The sequence below is a fragment of the Schistosoma haematobium genome, chromosome ZW (assembly GCF_000699445.3).
Source record: "Schistosoma haematobium chromosome ZW, whole genome shotgun sequence".
NCBI lineage: Eukaryota > Metazoa > Platyhelminthes > Trematoda > Strigeidida > Schistosomatidae > Schistosoma > Schistosoma haematobium.
The window spans coordinates 78,520,698-78,532,606 of NC_067195.1; positions in this window are offsets into that span (position 1 = coordinate 78,520,698).

An 11,909-nucleotide genomic window follows, 5' to 3' on the forward strand; every position below is an offset into this window, starting at 1 on the left:
TAGGCCGCCTACAAGCATTTCCATTCAACTCTATCCTGGACAATCCTTTCCAGTTCTTCCCAGTGGTTATTCACCCTGTAGTGACCTACCTTTATCAAGAGAACGTGATTGGTGTAATGGAAACAATTATTATTATAACCAATTGTACCAGGGATTGTTTAACCGTACTTGTTTGTTTAACTGTACCAGAATACATACTTTCTTCCGTTGATTGTGACCTTGCACGAATTTGGTTATGCTCAGTAACCACACTTGTAACCTGGCACGATCTCGGTATTCTTTCAATACCATGAGATCGCCAGCAAATACATCTCGACTACAGCCATCAACTGCCTCCTGATATTTTGCTTACGGGGGATATTATCGGTCAACTGGCACATAGTCTTCCTGTAGTGGTGATCATAGTCAACCGCGACTCGACGCCATACTACAATCCTTTTGATATATGCTTTCAATTTCTGATGCAGTGTATTCTTTGGTCTTTCTCTTTTCCGTTTCTCTTCAAGATCCCAAGTAAGCGCTTGCCTTGTGACATATATATACATAACGTGTGAGCATGTGTTTGAAGAAAAGATTGGTAAGGCAAAATCAAACCAAATCAATGACTGGCAATTACTGTTATGAAAATGTCTTTTAATAAACAGCATTTGAAATGTTCCTTATATTCCATATTTATATCCAAGATTCTCTTACTATTTCAAATAAGCAATAATGAATCTAGTAATCATTCAATAGAATAAAGACAATGAAGGAAAACTTTCGTTCAGACATTATGATTTACTAATGATGTTCATTTATTTTTCTTTAATCCCTCCCATCCCTTTCCTTTTCTTAAATATTACGCTTCACTGTCCAATTATCTTGTTACGTAATCTTGTCATTTCTATGAATGTTAAGAATGTTTCAGTGTCTATATTTTTCTAATCATTGACCATTACGAAACACTGATTCAAGCCTTTATTATTCTTATCACAACTAGTACACTTGTCATTACACAAACAAGTTGTACTTTTCACTTATTTATGTAATCTATTCCTCTGTTATCATCATCGACTTATAAACTACCTTGATCGGTTTAATAATTTCGTATATACATATAAATATTACTGTATATTAGAGTAAAGCCTGATGAGTATCTAATCGAAAACAGTAGTATTCGTTTATGTATGTTGTTCTAAATAAACATTGTGTTCATAATAACAGTATACCTTGTTTTCGTTGAGTGTTTATTGTAGTGATTTCAACACTTATTGGATGTTTGATAGATTATAAAAGACAAATGGTATGAGTGATTTTTATAAACCATAAAATATTCATTGTAAGAACATGAATTATATTTGAAAGTATCAGCCAGTACAACCCATCATTAAGAATAGATTCCATAAAAAGTTTACATTATACGAGAATATTCACAGTTAATGAGATAAGCCTCGTTTATTTAGTTCTTCATCTTAACACGCAGAAACACATAAAGGTTATTTAACTGAGGGATAACTATAATCCAGAGAGTATTCAGGATCTATTTGGTCTTCATGTGAGATACTTCAGCAATGTGTACTCAAAAAAATTCTCCGGATATGAAACCCAGAAGATTACGATCTCACAGCTTGGTCGTTATCTTTAAGAAATCTAGTGGATGATGTCTCCAAGGTGAGCTAATTTGTTATACTGTTCATTGTCAGCTGGTAACACCAGTGCACAACTTTCGACTTGCTTAAATCCTATCAATCATGTTATCTTACTAAAAATTCAATAAATCATCTTAAACTCAGTGACTGTACAATTAACGTTCAGTTATAAGATTTGTAAAAACAAAATAATGTCAGTTGGATTTAACCCCTAGTTTCCAATGATTTTCCACTTCATATCATTACTGAAAGGAAACAAATTTCAGTAACAATTAGTCTCTAAAAGCATCTGAAGTAAAGGTTGTTTAGTTTAAAATTAAAATTCTTACAACAGCATAGTAAAATAATAGATTATACTCTAGTCCTGACATATAACCTAGGAAATTGGGGATTGTTGTGACTTTAAGCCCAGCTAATCGTCACATGATTTACTCGCCAATCAAAATACAACTTATAAAATCTTAGTGCTATGCTAAAGCAATTACCTTCGACCGGTATGAGCAGCCTAGCAATCCTTATCTGTCCTCTGTTCTCTTTGCCTCTCCGGTTGAGTTCAGAACGCCAATAACAGCTTCCACTGTACGAATCATTTATTTTAAACATTCTTGGTTTGTATACCAGAAAGACAGACCATATCACACCATAAAATAGGAAATAAAATCTGTACAAGATCAAGTCAAAAAGTGACAATGAATGTAGGAGACTGTAATCAATAAACTGAACATAACTTAAGAACAGTAAATAGTATAATAATAATAATCCTTAGATCAAAATGAAGCTTATAATGAAAGGAATATAGATATACATAATCTAATTACCGAATACTTATACTATAAGAATATATATAGATAATATTAGTCCATTAATAATAGTTCACAGAAATTACCCGTAATTTAATCTTCACTATGATATAACATGAACCACTATGAACTCTCGTTTTTTCTGTAGAGAGGGAGAAAGAAAGAAAAGTTAAAACACTGATGGACTCAATTTTGTTTAACTATAACCATAAGTAAATTTCTTAAAGAAAATTACAAATACTTAATAAATGTTCAATAATCATTACTTCACAATGTGTTATAACTTGTGGGTTTGCGTCCCTATCAATGTATAACTTAATGATACCGGCAATTAGAGTACAGTGATTTATCGACCGGAGCAATAACGTATAAAAACTGTACGCACAGTCTATAGCCCTTACCGATCCTACTTCTTGCCTAACCCTACCTGTTGAGTGCAGATATGAATCATATATTTCAAACATGCTGAGTTTATATACCAATCAAACAGACCACAACGTACTATAAAATGAAAATAAACATTTGTACAAGATTTAGCCAAATGTGACTGTGAATGTGGGAGGTAGTAATTAATATACTGGGTATAACTCATGAATGGTAAATCATATAATAATAGTTCATAGGTTAAAATGAAGCTCATAATAAGAGGGACACGAATATGCATAGTTTAGTTACTTAACAATTATATAGTAAAACTATACGTATAGTATTGATCCATAAATGGATCCCAAAAGGTTACTATTCATTATTCTTATCGGAATATAACACAATGAATATCAAAATGACATTAAGAAGAAAAAGAAAAAGGAAAGAATAGAATAGAATAGACAGAAAAAAATACTCCACTATATTCCTTATTCATTATGCATAATTTATTTTGAATAAATTATTTTTAAATTTATTCAATTACAAAAAGAATTCCAAAAAGAACAAAACAAAAAAAAACAAGAATGAGATCATTTCTACCTAGTAACAAAAACTGATCTAAATCAACAAACATTTACATAAAATCACATCAAACAATATTTTAATTATTTTTAATTATAAATAATGAATAAATTGAAGAAAATAAATAATAAATAAGTCAAATGATGAATCGGATGCCGGCTCAGTGGTCCAGCGTTCGCACGCGAGACCGAAAACCCTGGGTTCGAATCCTGTGAGCGTGATCGTCGGTGAGGAAAAATGCTGACGAGTCCCAGCATAGGACGAAACGGCCGGTCGTTTATTGCTTCCAGGTTTCCAAAGGTGGTCTAACATCAATCGGTTTATGATCTCAATCTTCTAATATGAATCATTAATTCTAAATTCAATTGAAATCAACAAACATTTACATGAAATCATATCAAACAATATTTTAATTATTTTTAATTATAAAGAATGAATAAATTGAAGAAAATGAATAAGTGAAATGATGAAATCACTGATTTGAATTCATGAAATCATATGATAAGTTAATTCATTAAAAGTATAAATAGATAAATATAAATTGAACTTTAAATCATTTATATATATATATATGTCCTTATTGATTTATGTAAAGTATTTGGCGCTAAATTTGAAATGAACATGAAAAAGAAATTTAACTTTTAATGATCATTCAGTAGTGATTTGATTTATTTCATTCATTCATAATTATAATGAACTAATAATTGACAATGAATTTACCGAAAAGAGAACTTTTTATTGAATGTATTTTCATTTAGTAAAATACAATGAACATTGAATACATTTGTTTGTTTGCTTTTTTCATATGATTTTATGAATTCAACTAATTCAATTCATCATTTCATTTATTTATTTTCTTCAATTTATTCATTATTATTTGTAATTAAAAATTATTAAAATATTGTTTGGTGTGATTTCATCTAAATGTTTGTTGATTTCAATTGAATTTAGAATTAATGATTCATATTAGAAGATTGAGATCATAAACCGATTGATGTTAGACCACCTTTGGAAACCTGGAAGCATTGGAGGACCGACCGTTTCGTCCTATTTTGGGACTCGTCAGCAGTTTTCCTCACCGACGATCACGCTCACAGGATTCGAACCCAGGGTTTTCGGTTTCGCGGGCGAATGCTTAACCTACTGGGCCACTGAGCCGGCATCGAATCCCGTGGGCGGGATCGTGGATGCGCACTGCTGAGGTGTCCCACAATAGGACGAAACGGCCGGTCGTTTAGTGCTTCCAGGTTTCCAAAAGTGGTCTAACATCAATCGATTCATGATCTCAATCAAAAACTTAATCATCTCCACAACCCCTATACTAGTAATATCAGAAGAGGTTATTTTTGTGTGGATATTATAGTAATTTTTTTCAGTAGTTGAGATCATGAATCAATTGAAGCTAGATCATCATGGAAATCTTGGAAGTACTGAACGACTAGCCGTTTTGTCTTAGTATGGCACTTCTTAACAATGCGTATCCATGGTCCGCTTCGTGAGATTCGAACTCATGACCTATCTGTCTCTCTCAATGGTCCAGAGGTTAACCTAAATATCTTGAGTTCAAATCCCAAGGTGCGGGATCGTGGATGCTCACTACTGAGGAGTCTCACAATAGGACGATGTGGCCTTCCAATGCTTCCAGGTCTTCCATGGTGATCTGGGTTCAATTGAATCATGATATCAACTATTCAAATTATTATGATACCCACGAAACCCCTTCTGATATAATTTCTTTCTAAAATATAAGTTAATACAAATGGTACAAAAATGCAATACAATGTAGTCAGTTATAAAAAGAAGTACAAACACATTCTTGTCGAACACTGAAAGTGGTACAAAAAAATAAAGTTTAGTCATGTTTTCATAAAAACTAATACAAATTTATCATTACTAGCCAAATAAACATGACCCTAATAATAACTAGTTTGGGAATAAACAAGTCTTAAACAGTGTACATTTTACTCAAATATTATTGGTTGATTCACTGTTATGGATCCAGTGTAAATCATTTAATTTGAATTTGAGTTTCCCTAATGAACTGACATCATATAGATTACTTACAAGTTGTAAAAATTTTTTTTCCAAATCTCTCCAATGAACATTACTATTTGATTAAGATCGTGAACCGATTGATGTTAGACCACTATTGAAATGTTAGACCATCATCTCATATGCACTACTAAGGAGTCCCACAATAGAACAAAACAGCCAGTCGTCCAGTGCTTCAAGGTTTTTTTCAATAGTGGTCTAACATCAATCGACTCATGATCTCAATCAAAAACTTAATCATCTCCATAACCCTATACTGAACATTATTATATTTATTAAGTTCCAAATAGAAGACATTTTGTTTAAGTTCTTTCAATATACATATGTTAATTTCTATTACATGAGTTTCATATTATTATAGAAATAATTAAACTTGATCTAATTTATACAGTTTCAATGTACTTTTACAGTGAATCCTTTTTAAAGTAAACTGAAAAATTACAATGAGTAGACAAAAGTTCAATGATCAACATTTAACTGTATTTCTAATCCATTATGCATAATTTGTTTGAATGAATTATTTTTAGTGAGACTATAATTTATGGACAAACTTTGAATGAATCTAGACTAATCTTGGGAGCATCCACCTAATAATTAGGAATAAATGAGGGTTATAAAGCAGTTTGTAGAATAAGGATCATGATTCACAATTGATGGTTAAGGTTAGGAATTAAATTTAGGATTTTCATCACAAACTGTTATAAACTGAAATGTCTTAACCCTATTTATCAAATCGATGACTGAATTTCGCGCCAAAATCTGAGAACTGTTGTTCATCCTGTTAGTTCATCCATAAATTGTCGTCTTGCTATTATTTTAAATCTATTCAATTACAAAGAGAATCCAAAAAAAAACGAATGATATCATTTCTATTTAGTAAACGGAATACATCCATTAAGATTGGTTCAGTGAAAAGTTCTCTTTTTGGTGAATTCATTTTCAAAGCTGTGCAATAGCAAATATAAATACATATCTTTTTTCCAGGATGATAATAATGATAATAAACTTCTATTAGACATGGTGACATTGAGGTAGAATAAACAAAGGTATTCAAGAAATTTTTTCTTTAAACGGGGAAACTAATAATCATTTGATTGTTAATAGCTTAAGTATTCATCAAAAGATAGATAAGGAAATTATCATTGGGAAATAATGGCTCAACATGATAAGATAAAATGTTGAAATTGAAATTAAATGTAACCAGAACGATCATAGAAACAGAAATAAACCAGTTGGGGGTAGAAGATTTAAGGAGAAGATGGAAGGGGAAGCAAATGGCTAAAAAGGAAGAAGAGTATAAGAAAAAATTCGAAGACATTAAAACTGTGGTAGAAGAAGAGTTTGTACCAATCTTTTTTAAAGACACAATTCTAGTTTCCCCAGATGTATAGCTATTGCTTCGGCAATACTAAATAGATGCAATATAATTACCTTTGGGAGATTTCTACTTACCTTGTAGGTGACTTTGAACTCAGAGTCTATCTTGATTGGATGAATTATGTTCATACTTACTTACTTACGACTGTTACACCTAATAGAGCATAGGCCGCCGACTAGCATTGTGTTCATAAGGTGTTCAATTATTAAACTTCTTATTGAACCGTTTCCTCCTCTTCTTAGCCATGCCAGATAATGTTCTTAAATTCTTTTGAATAAAGTAGGCATCAAACGACCTCTATACCTAGCTTCACATGAACAGATAAATTAGTAATCATCAATTTTAATAGTTGAGATCATGAGTCAATTGAAGCTAGACCACCATGGAAAACCTGGAAGCACTGAACCGTCGTTTCGTCCTATTGTGGTACTCCTCAGCAGTGCGCATCCACGACCCAGGACCTATCAGTCTCGTGCTCCGTGGTCTAGTTGGTTAAGCGCCTGGTGCGAGACTGATAGGTCGTGGATTTTAATCCCGCAAGGTGGGGTCGTGGATGCGCACTGCTGAAGAGTCACACGATATGTATTATTTGTTTTATAAATTGTTTTGAACTATACTGACTGAGAATTTACTTTGGCATCAGACAGAAGTTGAAGTAGTATATTAATAAATGATCTGTCTGAAAATTGACCATCTCGGAAATCATAGAAATTCACTATAATAAAATATCCCTACATATTCCATCTAGAATACAAAACAAAACAGTTTGTACTACGAATTTCTAAACCAAATAACAGTTGCGTAACTTAATCACATTTGAGTAAGAAGGGAGAAAATTGAACTTTACAAGAAAATTTTTACATCCCAAGCAAAAACAATGGACATTCTATCTTAGTGTGAGTTGTTTTAAGCTATACTCTACTTTTCCAGCTTTAAATTACCATCATACCATATTACTGTTCGCTGTACAACTGATAATATACATAAGAATTGCTTACAAGTTAATAACCTTAAATATTGGTCCATTTCAGCAACTTGACTGTATGTCGTTAGACATTAATTCAAAGTCATTCATTTGAGATCTAATGATCGTAAACCATCGCAATTAGTGAGGCTAGTAGGTTGTTATACTGTGTTGTGTGCCACTGATGTCGACAGATGTGAGTAGTATGGATCACCAATCGAAAGTGTAAAGCCTGACGGCAGAAGATTGAGCAAATTGAATAGGAGGAAACGAGAACAAAGAGTGGTTGGTATAAAAATGAAGGAACAATAAACTATGAGACAAATGATGGACATTTTGCAAATAAAATATTAACTGTATGGTTCTCAAATTTTAGTAAGAGTTTCTGTAATTTCATAATCAGATATATTCGGTTGTCCTCACTGGTGTTCCCGTTCACTATAGTAAAATTTATTTTCAGTTGAATAATGACTTTCACAGGATAATAACTTGTATTCATCATACTTCATAATTGCTAAACATAACTGTGAATTATGATAGTGTCGATGAATCAAGCAACTTTTGTTACAATTAAGTATTGTTAAAACATCATATTGTGTTACATAACAAACCATCATATACAAGAGTTTCAATAACATTTACATAAAATCCACAATATATTAGTAGGTTTTGAATAATTTACCAGGATGTTAATTTAATATCAAAAGGTAAATATGAATGTTATTGTGGTGTTTGAATGAACTAATGATTCCTTTGTACTTGTTGAATGCTTGTTTTCGAATTCCAAATACAGTACATTCGTTCGTGCTTATTGAGTACTTCTTGATCCAATTGTGTTATTTCTGGGATTCTTAATTTGTACAATAATTCAAATACTCCTAATTATCTCATCCATTCTATTCAGAGAGCAGTTTTCAGTAGAGCTAGGAAAAGTATTCATGAGGATCCTGTTGTTACCTTTATTCAACAGTGATTTTTCTAGCCTTCTAGAGTTTTCAGTCCATTGCAGGTTATATGAATGGTTAAACAAATTACGTGCATGCTCTGACTCGTAGTAAGTGATAACCAGTATCTCCATTTGGATTATGACAAATACTAATCACCAAGACATAAGTAATTACGTAGAGAATAATATTGAATTGTCTATTATCAGACACAAAGTGGGTTAGGGAAAAAATTTTAATTTACGTCATAACAAAGTAATTTTCTAATGTCTTCAGATTCTTTAGGTGATAAATAAAGCATCTGGCTGTGTCGAAACAATGGAATGATGAAAATGCATACGGTTTCTGTCATCCGGTAACTTACTTACTTACTTACGCCTGTTACTCACCGTGAAGAAGTATAGACCACTCACCAACATTCTCCATCCAACCCTGTCCTGGACAATCCTTTCCAGCTTCTTCCAGTTCCTATCCATTCTTTTCATATCTGCCTCTATTATCCGACGTAATGTGTTCTTAGGCCTTCCTCTTTTCCGCTTCCCTTCAGGATTCCAAGTTAGAGCTTGCCTCGTGATGCAGTTTGACGATTTGCGTAATGTATATCCTATCCATTTCCATCGTCTTTTCCTAATTTCCTCTTCAGTTGGATGATGATTTTTTCTCTTCCATAAAAGACTGTGACTAATGGTATCCGGCCAATGGATGTTGAGTATCTTGCGTAGACAACTATTTATAAATACTTGTATCTTCATGATGATGGTTGTAGTAGTTCTCCAGGTTTAAGCTCCATACTGTAAAACTGCCTTGACGTTTGTATTGAAGATTCTCCCTTTGATATTGGTTGAAAGTTGTTTTGAGTTCCATATGTTCTTCAATTGTAGGAATGCAGCCCTTGCTTTACCAATCCTCACTTTCATGGCTGCATCTGTTCCTCTTTGTTCATCGGTGATGATTATCTGGTAATTGAAGGATCCTATATCTTCCAGACTTTTGTCAACAAGTGTGATTGGATTGCTGATCTCCGTGTTGTATTTGAGGACCTTGGTTTTCCACTTGTGTATGTTGAGGCCTACTGATGCAGAGACTGCTGCTACACTAGTTGTCTTTATCTGCATTTGTTCATGTGTATGCAATAGGAAGGCTAGGTGATCTGCGAAGTCCAAATCGTCTAATTGGTTCTGAGCTGTCCATTGTATGCCGTGTTTTCCCTCAGATGTCGAGGTCTTCATAATCCAGTCGACCACCAGAAGAAAGAGGAAGGGAGGGAGTAGACAGCCTTGTCTGACTCCGGTCCTTACTTGGAATGCATCTGTCAGCTGTCCTCCATGCACTACTTTGCACTGTAGTCCGTCGTATGAGTTCCGGATAATATTGACAATCTTCTCAGGAACTCCGTAGTGTCGAAGAAGTTTCCATAATGTCCTCCTATCTACACTGTCAAATGCCTTTTCATAATCAATGAAGTTGATGTATAGTGATGTGTTCCACTCAATTGATTGTTCGACGATGATCCGTAGTGTTGCAATTTGGTCTGTGCACGATCGATCCTTACGGAATCCAGCTTGTTGATCTCGAAGTTGGGCGTCTACCGAATCTTTCATCAGGTTCAGCAACACTCTGTTGAAGACCTTCCCTGGTATTTACAGTAGTGTAATGCCTCTTTAGTTTTCACATTTGCTCAGATCTCCTTTCTTTGGAATCTTGACGAGGTGTCCTTCTTTCCAGTCCATCGGCACTTGTTCCTCCTCCCAAATCTTTTTGAATAGAAGGTAAAGCATGTTTGTAGTTACTTCAGTGCTTCAGCTGGTATGTTGTCCGGTCCCGCTTTTTTCCCGTTCTTGATTTTCCTGACGGCCATTCTGATTTCTTCCTTCGTTGGTGGATTGACATCTATAGGAAGATCTATGTGTGCTGCTTCGATGTTCGGTGGGTTCATTGGAGCCGGCCTATTCAGGAGCTCTTCGAAGTATTCTACCCATCTGTTACGCTGTTGTTGAATTTCGGTGATTGGCTTGCCTTCTTTGTCTTTGACCGGCCTCTCTGGTTTACTGTATTTCCCTGCTAGTTTCTTCGTTGTATCGTGAAGCTGTTTCATATTTCCTTCTCTAGCAGCTTTTTCTGCCGTCGTTGCTAATTCTTCCACGTATTTCTTCCTGTCGGCTCTAATGCTCCTCTTCACTTGCTTGTTTGCTTCTATGTATTCAGCTTGTGCTTGGACTTTCTCTGCTCGTGTTTGGCTGTTGTTAATTGCTGTCTTCTTGTTCTTCCTTTCTTTGATCTTGTCCAGTGTTTTTATAGAGATCCATTCCTTATGATGGTGCTTCTTTAGACTCAGAACCTCTTGACACGTTGAAGTTAATGCTTCTTTGATACTTTTCCAGTTGTCCTCCATACTAGTTTCTTCTTCTTTCAGTAGATCCTGTAAGGCTTGGAACCTGTTGTTGAGAGCTATCTTGAATTCATTGAGTTTGTCAGTATCTCGAAGGAAGGCTGTATTGAACCTTTGTATTGCTGTTTGTCCAGTTGTCGAGTTTTTCTTTAGCTTCAGTTTTAAACTGAACACAACTAGATGGTGATCTGAAGCTACGTCAGCACCTCTCCTGATTCTCACATCTTCCATTGTCCTTCGGAATTTTTTGTTGATGCAGATATGATCTATCTGATTCTCTGTAGTGTGGTCCGGTGAGATCCATGTAGCTTTGTGTATTCGTTTGTGTGGAAATATTGTGCCTCCTATGACCAACTTATTGAATGCACACATTTGCAAATCTTTCTCCATTATCGTTTCTCTCACCCAATCCATGTCGTCCCATAATATCTTCATATCCGGTGTTTTCTATTCCGACTTTGGCATTTAGATCTCCCATCAGAATGGTGAGGTCCTTTCTTGGTCACTTCTTTATGATTGACTGCAGCCGCTCGTAGAATTGATCTTTAATGTCGTCGTTGCTATCATTGGTGGGTGCATAACATTGGATAATATTCATTGTGATCCCCTCCTTCTTTGTTTTGAATGATGCTTTGATGATTCTGGATCCGTGAGATTCCCATCCTACAATTGCATTTCGTGCTACTTTGGACAGCATTATAGCGACTCCCTGAGTGTGTGGAGCATTGTCCTCTTCGTGACCGGAGTATAGCAGCATCTCTCCCGTAGCTAGCCTTTTCTGTCCAGCTTGGGTCCAATGGGTTTCG